Raw genomic sequence first — 12032 nt, forward strand, 5'->3', positions numbered from 1 at the left:
AAAACACCATCAGGGCAACCCATTACAAGAGAGTCAAACCGCTATTCCCTTCCGGCACTGATGACTACCTCTATAGGTAGTCCTCAACTTACGACCATGAGCGAGCCTCAAATTTCCGTTGCTAAGCCAGACAGTTGTTGAGTTTTCTCCCATTTTTACAGCCCTTTGAAATTCATATTTCGAAAAAAGAGAAAAGGACCCCTGAGCAAGCAGGGTGGACTGGATGACCTCAAGGGGCCCTCCCAGTCCTTGAGTTCTACCATGTTAAGGAAATAACTCCTTAGGGAAAGGGAATCAGGGACGAACTTCCATTGATTTCAAAGGACGAGGAAACAACTCCAGAGATCTTGCATTAAGGGTGGGGCGGATTTGGGGCAATTGACAGATGATCATTAGAGATGCAATTCTTTTATTTTCTTCTTCTAAGATTGATGGCTAATTCCCTCCAGCACTGGTCATGTTACCTAGTTGGGTAATAAAAAACTTTGGAAACTTAGAAACGCCAAGGACTCAAAGGAAAGAACAATTCAGATAAGCAGGGATTAACTCCAGACAAACAGACAAGCAACACCCTGACTGAGAGAAACTGACAAGGAGGAAACCGAGCACTCGCAGAAACACCAAGAGGGCAACCCATTAGTTTATCAACAGAGCGCCAACTGCTACTCCCTCCCAGCACTGATGACTACCTCTATAGGTAGTCCTCGACTTACGTCCACAATTGAGCTTAACATTTCTGTTGCTAAGCCAGACAGTTTGTTAATTGAGTTTGGTCCTATTTTACAACCCTTTGAAATTTGTGTTTCAAAGAAAGAGGGAAGGATCCCTGCCCTGAGCAAGCAGAGTGGACTGGATGGCCTCAAGGGGCCCTCCTGGCCCTCGAATTCTACAAGGTGAGGAAATGCTTTGAAAGGGAATCAGGGACGAACTTCCATTGAGAAATCCCGATTTGGAAGAAGGAGGAAAGGACGCCAGAGATATTGGATTAAGGGTGGGGCGGATTTGGGGCAACGGATAGATGATCGTTAGGGATGCAATTCTTTTCTTCTTCTAAGATTGATGGCTAATTCCCTCCAGCAGTGGTCATCAATCTTAGAAGAAGAAAAGAATTGCATCCCTAACCGTTGCCCCAAATCCGCCCCACCCTTAATCATGTTACCTAGCTGGGTCACGAAAGGTACGGAAGCCAACCACCATTGTTAGAGAACACAAAGGACTCAAAGGAAAGAACAACTCAGATAAGCAGGGATTGAGACCAGACAAACCGACTAACCAAGGAACTGACAAGGGTGGGGGGAAAAACCACTCAAAAACACCATCAGGGAAACCCATTACAAGAGAGTCAAACCGCTACTCCCTCCCAGCACTGATATTGTTACCTAGTTGATTCGTGAAACGCCTGTAAGGAAACCAGAGCCCAGAGAGCACCAGCCCTCCTCTTCTTCTTCTTCCTCCTCTTCTCCCTCTCCTCCTCCTCTTCCTCCCCTCTGCCAACGCCTCCTCCCTTCTAGTACATCCGATGTTATCTAGTTGGGCCACAAAACATCTGCAAACTATCCACCAAGGCCAGAGAACATCCAGGGCCCCTCAATCCTCTTCCTCCTCCTCCTCCTCTCCACAACCCCCCACTCCCTGATGAAATTGATGATATTACCTAGCAGGGTCACGAAACGCCGGCCAACAAACCACCAAGCTCAGAAAGCCCCCAGCCGCTCCCCCTCCCCCATGACTACCCGGAGGCATCCTGAACACCTGAGGTCAGGATAGGGGCAAAGGAAGGGGCTGCAGGATGTGGGGCAGGGGTCTCTATCTGAAGCGTGGGCCAGGAGTCTCTCTCTTCGTTCCAGAGACCACATATTGAGGGGAGGGAGGCTCCAGGAGGAAGGCTTTTTAAGGGGTCTTTGCAGAACCAACGCCTGCCTGCCTCCCTCCCCATGGGAGTTGTAGCACTCCTGGCCTCAGGCACCTCCATTCCCAGGAGCAAAAGGTTGCACACGCGTGTGCCCCTCCCCATTTCCACTTGGCTGAGTCAAGACACAACAACCAGGACCCCCCCCCCCATAAATGGTTTCAGAAGGCAGGCGGCCCTTAAAACATAAAACAGTTAATTTACCGACCGTCCAACGTTAGGACAGCACTGGAAAAAGTGACTTAAGATTGTTTTTCACACTTACGACCGTTTTTCACTCTTACAACCATTGCAGTATCCCCCCGCCCCGCCCCCCCAAGGCCAAGCGATCAAAATCTGGATGCCGGACTTCTATTTATGACGGTCACAGAGTCCCCGGGGGGGTCACGGCATTCCTCAGAAACACAGTGGGTGGAGAAGGCGGAACCACTTAACGACTGGGTCGCTAACCGAGCTGCAGCCATCCGCTTAACAAGAGTTCATAAAGCAGAACAAAATTCACCAAACATCTCGCTTAGCCACCAACCTTCGGGGCTTCCCTGGGCCTTGGGGAGTCAGGCGCGAGTTGTGCTTCGATCGAGGCGTGCCCAGTTTCTCTTCCCCATGCAAATTCCCCCCCTTCCGTATCGGTTGGGACATCGGACCCCATGGGCCACAGCCCCCCCCCCGCCCTTTCCCTGACCTCCCCCACCTGCTGACGCTTACATAACCACCCGCTGTTGTTGCTAATCAATCAGCACATTGTTTGCAAGGAGGAAACGTTTTTCGAGCCAAAGAGCTTAAGTCAGTTGCACCCTCGCTCAGCTGCGCACGAGCCCGGCTGTGTGGAAGGACCCACAGCCAGAGAACGATGTAAACAGGCAGCCGTGTGTTTGTGTGTGTGTGCGTGTTTGTGTGTGTATGCCCACGCTTTATAAAATTTTCAAGGGCTGGGAATTATTCCTAAAGAAGAGATTTCTCCTCCCAGCTGAGTTTTAATTCTGCCCGGCTTCTCCCCAAAGCTTCGGAATAAAACCTGAGAGTAGGGAAAGCCCCCCAACCCCACAGGACCCCTCCCCATTTTGGGAGTCCCCTCGTTCTCTCCTCTGCAAACACCCCCCCCCAAGGTCCCTTTGAAAGGAAAGGAGGGAGAATCTCTAGAAAAATGAGGAGGGGGGGATGGCTTCCCTGCAGGTCTGGGAAGGAGTTGGGGACCAGGAGAGGCTGGGGGGGGGGGCGGTGTGTGTGTGTGAGAGAGAGAAGGGGTCTCCCCATTCGCTGGGCATCAGGAGGGAGGGGAGAAGCGGCCCAACCAGCCTAGCAAGATTCGCTTCTGCGCTCCCCCCACCCACAATAAAGTCCAGTTCTCTCCAGTCAGACACCCCCTGCCCCCCCCCCTCACCCCAAGGGCTGGCAAGTCCTCCAGGTGGGAGGGTTGCACCTCCCATCATCCCCAGACCCTTCGGGGAAGGTTGTTTGAAGGAGCGGCTGGGATGATGAAATGAAAAGGACCCCCCCCCAATGAACCCCTGGGGAGGAGGAAAGAGATGGGGAGGAGGGACGAGGGGTGCAGCCAAGGGCTCCCCTCCTTCCCTCAGGTCAGAAGGAGCAGCTGTGGGGTCGATGCACCGGAGAGGATATTCTGCCCACCCACCCCCAAAATCAGGAAGAGTTCTGTAGCCCTCCAAAGCTGCCACATCTGGCCTAGTGGTTAAAGCACCAGGCTAGGAAGCCGGAGACGGGAGTTCGAGTTCTGCCTTAGCCACGGAAGATGGATGGAGGGCTGACTTTGGGTGGGTCGCCAGGTGCCAGCAAGTTCTAGTCCTGACTTAGTCCTGGAAGGTTGTAAGGAGGGACTGGGCAGCTGTTGGCCTGAGATGGCCTGGGGTTTCCTGCCTGAGTAGGGGGCTGGACTAGAAGACCTCCAAGGTCCCTTCCGACTGTTACTGTTACTAAAGGGGGCTTGGTGACTTCAATCACCAGGAGACGGTGAGTTCTAGTCCCGCCTTAGCCGCGAAAGATGGCTAGCTGAGTTCTAGTCCCACTTTAGCCACGAAAGATGGCTAGCTGAGTTTGGGCCCATCTCCGGGAGACGGTGGTGAGTTCAAGTCCTGCTTTAAGACACGCAAGCTGGCGGTGGGGGGGGGACTTTGGACTCCCTCCCTCTCGGCCCCCGTGTATCCCACCTACCAGGGTTGTTGTGGGGCAAAGAAGAGGAGGAGGGAGGGAGGCGTGTGGGAGAGTCCTCCACCGTTACACAAAGGCGTAAACCGAGCGGAGCATCAAACGCAACGCCGCGGCTGGCCTTTCCCCACCTCCGAGCCTCGACGGCTGGGCTTCCCCTCGGCCTCCCGGGCGGCCGCCCCCTCCTCAACCCGCCTCGGCTCCTGGCGAGTCCGGGAAGCCAGCAAAGACCCGCCGGAGCCCACCCCGGGCAGCCGGGTCGGCGAAGCGTCTCCCGCGTGGGAGCCGGGCAGAAGCAGCGGCTGCCGCTTCTACCCGCGAGAGCCGGGCTTTGGGGGGGGTGGGAAAGGAGGGGAGCCCCGTCCAGGCGCCCCTTCCCCGGCCGAGCTCGCCCCGTGCAGCCGCTCCCAGAGCCCCGGACAGCCCAGCCAGCAGCCCCGCCAAGCCGCTGCCCTCGAGTCCCGCAACTCACCCGTCGCCTCCCGCGTCTCCAGTGAGCGCCGCGTCCCGCAGCCGGAGCCTTTTGGGCAGGGCGGGGCGGGGCCTGCGGGGGGCGGGGCTGGCGGCGAGTAACTGCCGGTCGTTGACCTCCCGCCCAAAAGCATGAGTGGGCGGCTGGCTGGATGAATGAATCGGCAGAGAGCCGCAGCCTTTGGACTCGCACCGCGCTTCACGGGGCTCTCCCACCCGCTCGAAGCGGTTTGCAGAGTCAGCTTCTTTTTCTTTCTCTTTCTTTCTTTCTTTCTTTCTTTCTTTCTTTCTTTCTTTCTTTCTTTCTTTCTTTCTTTCCTTTTCTTCCTTCCCACTTAGCTCTTAGACTGACATACCCTTCACAAAGCTTTTACAGCCCTAAGTGATTTACAGAGTCAGCCTCTTCCTTCCTTCCTTCCTTCCTTCCTTCCTTCCTTCCTTCCTTCCTTCCTTCCCACTTAGGTTTACATGCCGTTTCGCAGCCCTCTCTAAGCTGTGTATAAAGTCAGTCTCTTTCTTTCTTTCTTTCTTTCTTTCCTTCCTTCCTTTTCTTCCTTCCCACTCAGTCCTTAGACTGACATACCCCTTCACAATGCTTTTACAGCCCTCTCTAAGTGATTTACAGTCAGCCTCTTCCCTCCTTCCTTCCTTTCCACTTAGGTTTACATGCCGTTTCGCAGCCCTCTCTAAGCGGTGTATAAAGTCAGCCTCTTTCTTTCTTTTTCTTCTTTCTTTCTTTTTTCTTTCCTTTCCTTCCTTCCTTCCTTCCTTCCTTCCTTCCTTCCTTCCCACTTAGCTCTTAGACTGACATACCCCTTCACAATGCTTTTACAGCCCTCTAAGCCAGTGTTTCTCAACCTTGGCAACTTGAAGATGTCCGGACTTCAACTCCCAGAATTCCCCAGCCAGCGAATGCTGGCTGGGGAATTCTGGGAGTTGAAATCCGGACATCTTCAAGTTGCCAAGGTTGAGAAACACTGCTCTAAGCGATTTACAGAGTCAGCTTCTTTCTTTCTTTCTTTTCCTTCCTTCCTTCCTTCCTTCCTTCCTTCCTTCCTTCCTTCCTTCCTTCCTTCCTTCCTTTGCATTTAGACTGGTATAACCGCTTCACGGGGCTCTACAACCCCCTCTAAGCGGTTTACAGAGTCAGCCTCCTTCCTTCCTTCCTTCGCACTTAGGCTTACATGCCGCTTCGCAGCCCTCTCTAAGCGGTGTATAAAGTCAGCCTTTGGCCCCCAACAGTCGGGCTCTCCATTTGACCGACCTGGGAAGGCTGAGTCAACCTTGAGCCCGGGGAGATTCGAAGGAAGGAAGGAAGGAACGGAGGGCTGGGTGGATGGGTGGGAGCGCGGCCCACGTGGCGCGGGGGGGGGCGGGGGGGCGCTCCCGGGAGAGAGGCAGGGGCCGGGCGCCGATTGCATCAGGCGGGGGCCAGTCCCCCCCTCCTGCTTTCAGAGGGTCGTGGGAAGGCGGGCGCGGAGGGGCCACGTGGGAAGAGCGGAGAAGGAAGCCCCGACGGAAGGGTTTTTCTGTGAATGGCGCCGCCTGAAGCGCTCCCCCCCCCCTCACCCCGCGGCTGTTTTTTCCACCAGCCAATCAGGAGGCTTCTAGCATTTCAGACCAACGCTTGTGCACTGGCTTCTTCCAAATCTCTCGTGATGGAGAGAACCCACCGCTTCTGGTGGCAGGCAGTTCCACTGGTTGATTGTTCTCACTGTTAGGGAGCTTTAATTCCCGGTTGCTTCTCTCCTTGATTCCCCCCTCGCCCCCCCCCCCCCGCTTCTCTTGGAAGAAACGTCCTTCTGGGTTCGGCTCCAAGTGGGGGAAAAGACCCTGGAGACATGGAGGCTGCTTGGAAAGGTGGTTTAATGGTGGACAGGATCACGCGGTTTGAGATCCTGAACAGAAAAGGGGGATCAGATGCTTCCAGATGTTGGGTGAAGAAGAAAAAGGGGCAGAGATGCTGAAAGTCCCTGGTTTTATGCCCTCTCTGGCCTTTGATCTTGAGCTTGTATTCTGATTGGTTGTCAGACTCCCATAGGGCCCATGCAGGGGGAACTCTCTGGGCTGCGTTTTGAATCCAGGTTTGGTTGAGTTCTCAGATGCCATGTGGTCAGTTGGGTAAAGGGCCAGTATTATCATGCCTTAATCCCATCCCCCTGGAGCTGAAGGGGAGAAGTCTTCATTATGTAAAGGGACTAGCTCAGGCTTTAATGGCTCATTGACAAAGGGGGATGGGCAGGAAGCTGCAGGCAGCTATTCTATCTTTTAAAACATGTTTCTTCCTTTTCAAATCCAGACAAATATTCTGCCTTTTCAATATTTCCTAGGATATTTCATTTTTTTTTCTGGGAGAGGGCTGGGTGAGAACTTCCTACACTTCTTCTCCTGACTTTTGGTGTTTTGGAAAAATAAGCTGACCCCCCCCTTTGGGGCAGCCCCCCAATACTAACCCTAACCCTAATTCTGCTCTCATGCCCCCCCCTAGTGCTCCTGTTCTCTTTACTAGCCAAACCCCAAATCCTTCCACTGTTCTTCATATCACTTAGTCTCGAGGCCTTTGATCGTCCTAGTTGCCCTTGTATGCACTTTATCCCAAAGCCTCAACATCTTTTCTGTAACTCGGTGACTAAAACTGGATGCAAGTATTCCAGGGGTGGCTTTACAAAGCGGTTCGAATCCCCAGCACCGCCTAATGGATTGAGCTCCCGTGACTTGTCCCAGCTTCTGCCAAACTAGCAGTTCGAAAGCAAGTAAAAAATGCAAGTAGAAAAAATAGGAACCACCTTTGGTGGGAAGGTAACAGCATTCCGTGCGCCTTCGGCATTGAGTCATGCCGGCCACATGACCACGGAGACGTCTTCGGATGGCGCTGGCTCTTCGGCTTTGAAATGGAGATGAGCACCGCCCCCTAGAGTGGGGAACGACTGGCACATAATTACGAGGGGAACCTTGACCTTACGGATAATACTTAAAGTGATTTTGATTCTATGCCTCTGTTTCTGCAATCAAGGATTATAGCAGCTTTGCAGTTGAGGGGGTGGATCCCCCCAAGGGAAGGGTAGGCTGGCATCGGCTGGGTTATCAGTGGGCAAAAGGGGTCAGGGGCAGGGGGACAAAATCTCCCCGCCCCTTTTTTGCTTTTTGCCACCATGTAGACAAACCCAAGTGACCGAATTGCCAGGTAAGAACCGAGGGTCACATGGGGTTTGTAATACGGTTATACAGGTGATCCTCAACTTACAACCGTTCATTTAGCAATAGCAATAGCAGTTAGACTTATATACCGCTTCATAGGGCTTTCAGCCCTCTCTAAGCGGTTTACAGAGTCAGCATATTTTCCCCAACAACAATCCAGGTCCTCATTTCACGCACCTCGGAAGGATGGAAGGCTGAGTCAACCTTGAGCCGGTGAGATTTGAACCGCTGAACTGCAGATAACAGTCAGCTGAAGTGGCCTGTAGTGCTGCACCCTAACCACTGCGCCACCTCGGCTCTATTTAGTCGCCATTCAGAGTGACGAGGGCCCTGAAGAAACCGAGTTATGGCCGCTTTTCACGCTTAACAACCATTTCAACGTCCCCATGGTCGTCACACGATCCAAACTCGGATGCTTCGGGTTCATATTTACGACGGTCACTGTGTCCCGGGGTCATGCGACCCATCCGAACCAGCAAAGTCCAGTGGGAGAAGCCAGATCCGCTTAACGACCGTGTCCCTAACTTAACAACCGCCGTGATTCACTTAACGAAGGTGTCAAGAAAGGTGGTTAAAAAATGGGGCAAAACTCATTTTTAACAAATGAGTCTCACTTAGCAATAGAAACTTTGCGCTGCGTTGTTGTCATATGTCGAGGGTACCTGTATTGTTAACTCAAAGTAGTTATTTTTTATTTTTTGTAGGTCAGTTTGACTTATTTCTCTCTCTCTCTTAAAATGGTGATCAGGGTTTATGGAATGTTTCAGGCTGGAAAGTAGGGAAACCTTTTATCCTGTTGCTGAATGGATCGGAAAATGTCTCCTGATTTAGAAACGCTAATTACTGCTAATTAGTGCCTGTTTTGTGCACTTCGTGGAGGTCAAACAAACTTTTACCTCATTAGTATCTTCAATTTTATGCCCCTTGTGTGCTCAGACCTCATTTAAATGGACATACATGTAACACGTTGGACTACATGCAGTTGAGAAAGTTGTTATTGTTGTTGTTAGTTGCGAAGTCGTGTTCGACCCATCGCAACCCCATTGACCACGTTCCTCCAGGCCTCCCTGTCTTCTCCCATCCTCCGGAGTCCATTGAAGCTCAGGCCGGCTGCTTTGGTGACTCCATCCAGCCACCTCCTTCTCTGCCGTCCCCTTCTTCTTCTTCTGCCCTCCGTCGTTCCCAGCATGAGGCTCTTCTCCAGGGAGTCCTTCTTCCTTCTCATCAGCTGGCCAAAGTCTTTGAGTTTCCTCTTCGGGATCTGGCCTTCTAAAGAGCAGCCAGGGTGGATCTCCTCCAGGACTGACCGTTTGGATGGCCTTGCAGTCCAAGGGACTCAATGCAGGAGTCTTTCTCTCCAGCCCCAGAGTTCAAGGGCCTCCATTCTTTGGCTTCCTTCCTTCTCATTAGGTGGCCAAAGTCTTTGAGTTTCCTCTTCAGGATCCGGCCTTCTAAAGAGCAGCCAGGGTGGATCTCCTCCAGGACTGACCGGTTGGATGGCCTTGCAGTCCAAGGAACTCAATGCAGGAGTCTTCTTCTCCAGCCCCAGAGTTCAAAGGCCTCCATTCTTTGGCGCTCAGCCTTCCTTGTGGTCCATCTTCCACAGCCATCCATTGCAACTGGGGAAACCATAAGCCTTGACTGGACGCAAAGGAGACGTTACTTCTGTCCAATCATCTTTTCTCTTGCATTTTGTTTGATGCCTTAACTATAAAGGGAATGTCAGGTGGGTTTTGAGGTCTGGTCTTTGAACGGGAGGAATATCAGAAGATCCGGGATAAATTGTAATTGCACGAACCTTCCTCTCTCAAACCTGACATACAAACTAACCACGGGAACTTGGTTTGTCTCGTCTGCAGGGGCAGAGGGAGGGGCTGGCCTAGTTTCCCCTCCCTCTGGCTCTGTCTGTCTGTCTGTCTGTCTGTCTGTCTGCCTGCCTGCCTTAAAAACCTGGAGAGCTTTTCAGCTGCCGGGATCTTCTAAGCCTGCATGTGAACAAACGTTTCATAAAATCGGCAGACTAATGGGAAGCCGTGATGGACCAGGAGTGAATCAGGGCAGGTAGATAAGGTGGAATTCAGAGTGGGAACAGCTGTTGGGCTTCCCATCAGAAGAGGCTGCTTTCAGCTCAACAGAACAGGGCTGATTTCACGCTTTCTGGAGAGGAAGGGACTTCTCGTCTTCCTGACCATGCGGGGAGATCTTATTTATCGATCAGTTTCCGCCGAAAGGCACAGGATCTGCTACCATAACAAGAGAATGAACAGGAAAAACCTGTCTTTGGGGAAGCCACGTTTACCACAGCCTTAAAAAAACCCCGGTTGTTTCCCCAGGCCTTGGGGCCAGGCACGTATCAAAAATAGGTTTTATTGGGTTTTAGTTAATAAATAAAACTCCCAGAGGCTAGGCACGCGAGCCGTTGCTATTGTTTTTAAGTGGGGATGATCTCGGATAGGTTCTGCATGTTAAGCTGCCAAGAAACACATTGCCCCATCTAAGCAACCGTGTCAATCTTTTCGGTACATAAATAAAATTAAAAATAAAGGAAGTGGGGAAAAAAAACCACTTCTCACTGCTTGGGCTCCTGCCGAATTTCCTCTTCGTTTTTGATGAGCCCAGAGGGATCAGTCCAATAGTATGGAAAAATTTCTCCCTTGGAATAAAATGTGCTCTTCTCTTCTTCTTCCCCTTCCTACCCTCTCTCCTTCTCTTTCTCTCCATTCCACCCTCCTCTCCTTACTTCTTCCTTCCTTCCTCTTCCGCTCTTCTCCTCTCTTCCGTTCTTTTTCTGCTGTTTCAGCTCTCAATTTATATTTCCTCGGGATGGTATTTCCGCAAAACCAACATAATTTAATATCATTTCTTATTCCAAGAGAGGGTATGGGGAAAGGTAAGGAAAGGAAGGGAGAGATAAGGAGAGGAGGGTGGAAGGGAGAGGAAGAGAAGGAGAGAGGGTAGGAAGGGGAAGAGGAAGAGAGGAGTAGGGGAAAGGTAAACGATGGAAGGAAGAGATAAGGAGAGGAGGGTGGAAGGGAGAGGAAGAGGAGAGAGGGTAGGAAGAGGAAGAAGAGAGGAGTAGGAGAAAGGGAAGGGAAGAAGGAAGCTATACTGCTGAATCTAGTCCAGATGAGTTCTCCTAGGTTGTGCCATGCGTTTGTGAAGTGGCTGTTTTGTTTCCCCAATGGACAGATCTGCACATGGCTCATTGTACTGCATATGCCATGTTGCTCAGTTTGTGTCTGGGTGTTTTGGTCCTTGGGTAGACATCATCTGTCTCCAGTTGACAACACCGTCCTTTCAGCAGTCCCAAGAAGGCTCCACCCCCATTTGCCCCACTCGGGTGACCCTGAAGACACAGAGGAACCTCCAGGTGGCCTCAATGACCCTCTAAAGCAGTGTTTCCCAACCTTGGCAACTTGAAGATATCCGGACTTCAACTCCCAGAATTCCCCAGCCAGCATTCGCTGGCTGGGGAATTCTGGGAGTTGAAGTCCGGACATCTTCAAGTTGCCAAGGTTGGGAAACACTGCTCTAAAGGGATGCAAATGACCAGCTTTGTCTGCAACCACCCTGACCCTGGGTGAGGGGTCTTCTCTCCGAGGACCAAGGCAGGGGAGGAAGGGAGGGGAGGGAGGGAGGAGGGCAATCAAAACTTACATGGCTGTTCAGCTGCCTGTCTGAATCTGCTGCCAGCTCTGCCGGCGGGCCACAACACTCCCTTTCTTCCTCCAGGCACGGAGGGGCCCGTAGGACGCAGCAGGCAGCCCCCTCTCCCCTTCTCTCCATACCCCCCCCCCAAGGATGGAGCATCTTGAAGGGTCGGACTTTTTCCTGCTAAATCCAAAGCTCCCAGATACGTCCTAAGGGAGCTGGACAGAGCTTGCCCTCCACCGAGGCAGTACGCCGGGCAGCTGTCTTTGCCAAATAAAGATTCCCTCTGCTGTGCCCACCCTGCAACCCCCCTCCCCACCTGGAAGACAAGAACCCCAAATTGCCCCCTGAGCTGGAAAGAGTCCAGGAAGTGACATGGAGACCCTCCCCTCCCTGCTCTGAGGGGGACCCTCCCCCCCATGCCAGGTGGGTGAAGGAGGCTCACCCACTGGGCCCCCATCGTGTTCACACTGTGCGCAGGGTGGGAGGAAGTGAAGAACCAGCTGAGCCCCCCCCCCCGGGTCGTCTGATGGGCACATTTGCGGGATGCCAAGCGCCCCCCCCCGCCCGGAAGAGGAAACATAAAAGACACCCCCCTCCAGATTGCAACTTTCACCTTTTATTTCAGGTTCTCTTTTTT

The sequence above is a fragment of the Thamnophis sirtalis genome, unplaced genomic scaffold (genome assembly GCF_051295495.1).
Source record: "Thamnophis sirtalis isolate CommonGarterSnake01/CBP01778 unplaced genomic scaffold, rThaSir2_p1.2 scaffold_1, whole genome shotgun sequence".
NCBI classification, from domain to species: Eukaryota; Metazoa; Chordata; class Lepidosauria; order Squamata; family Natricidae; genus Thamnophis; species Thamnophis sirtalis.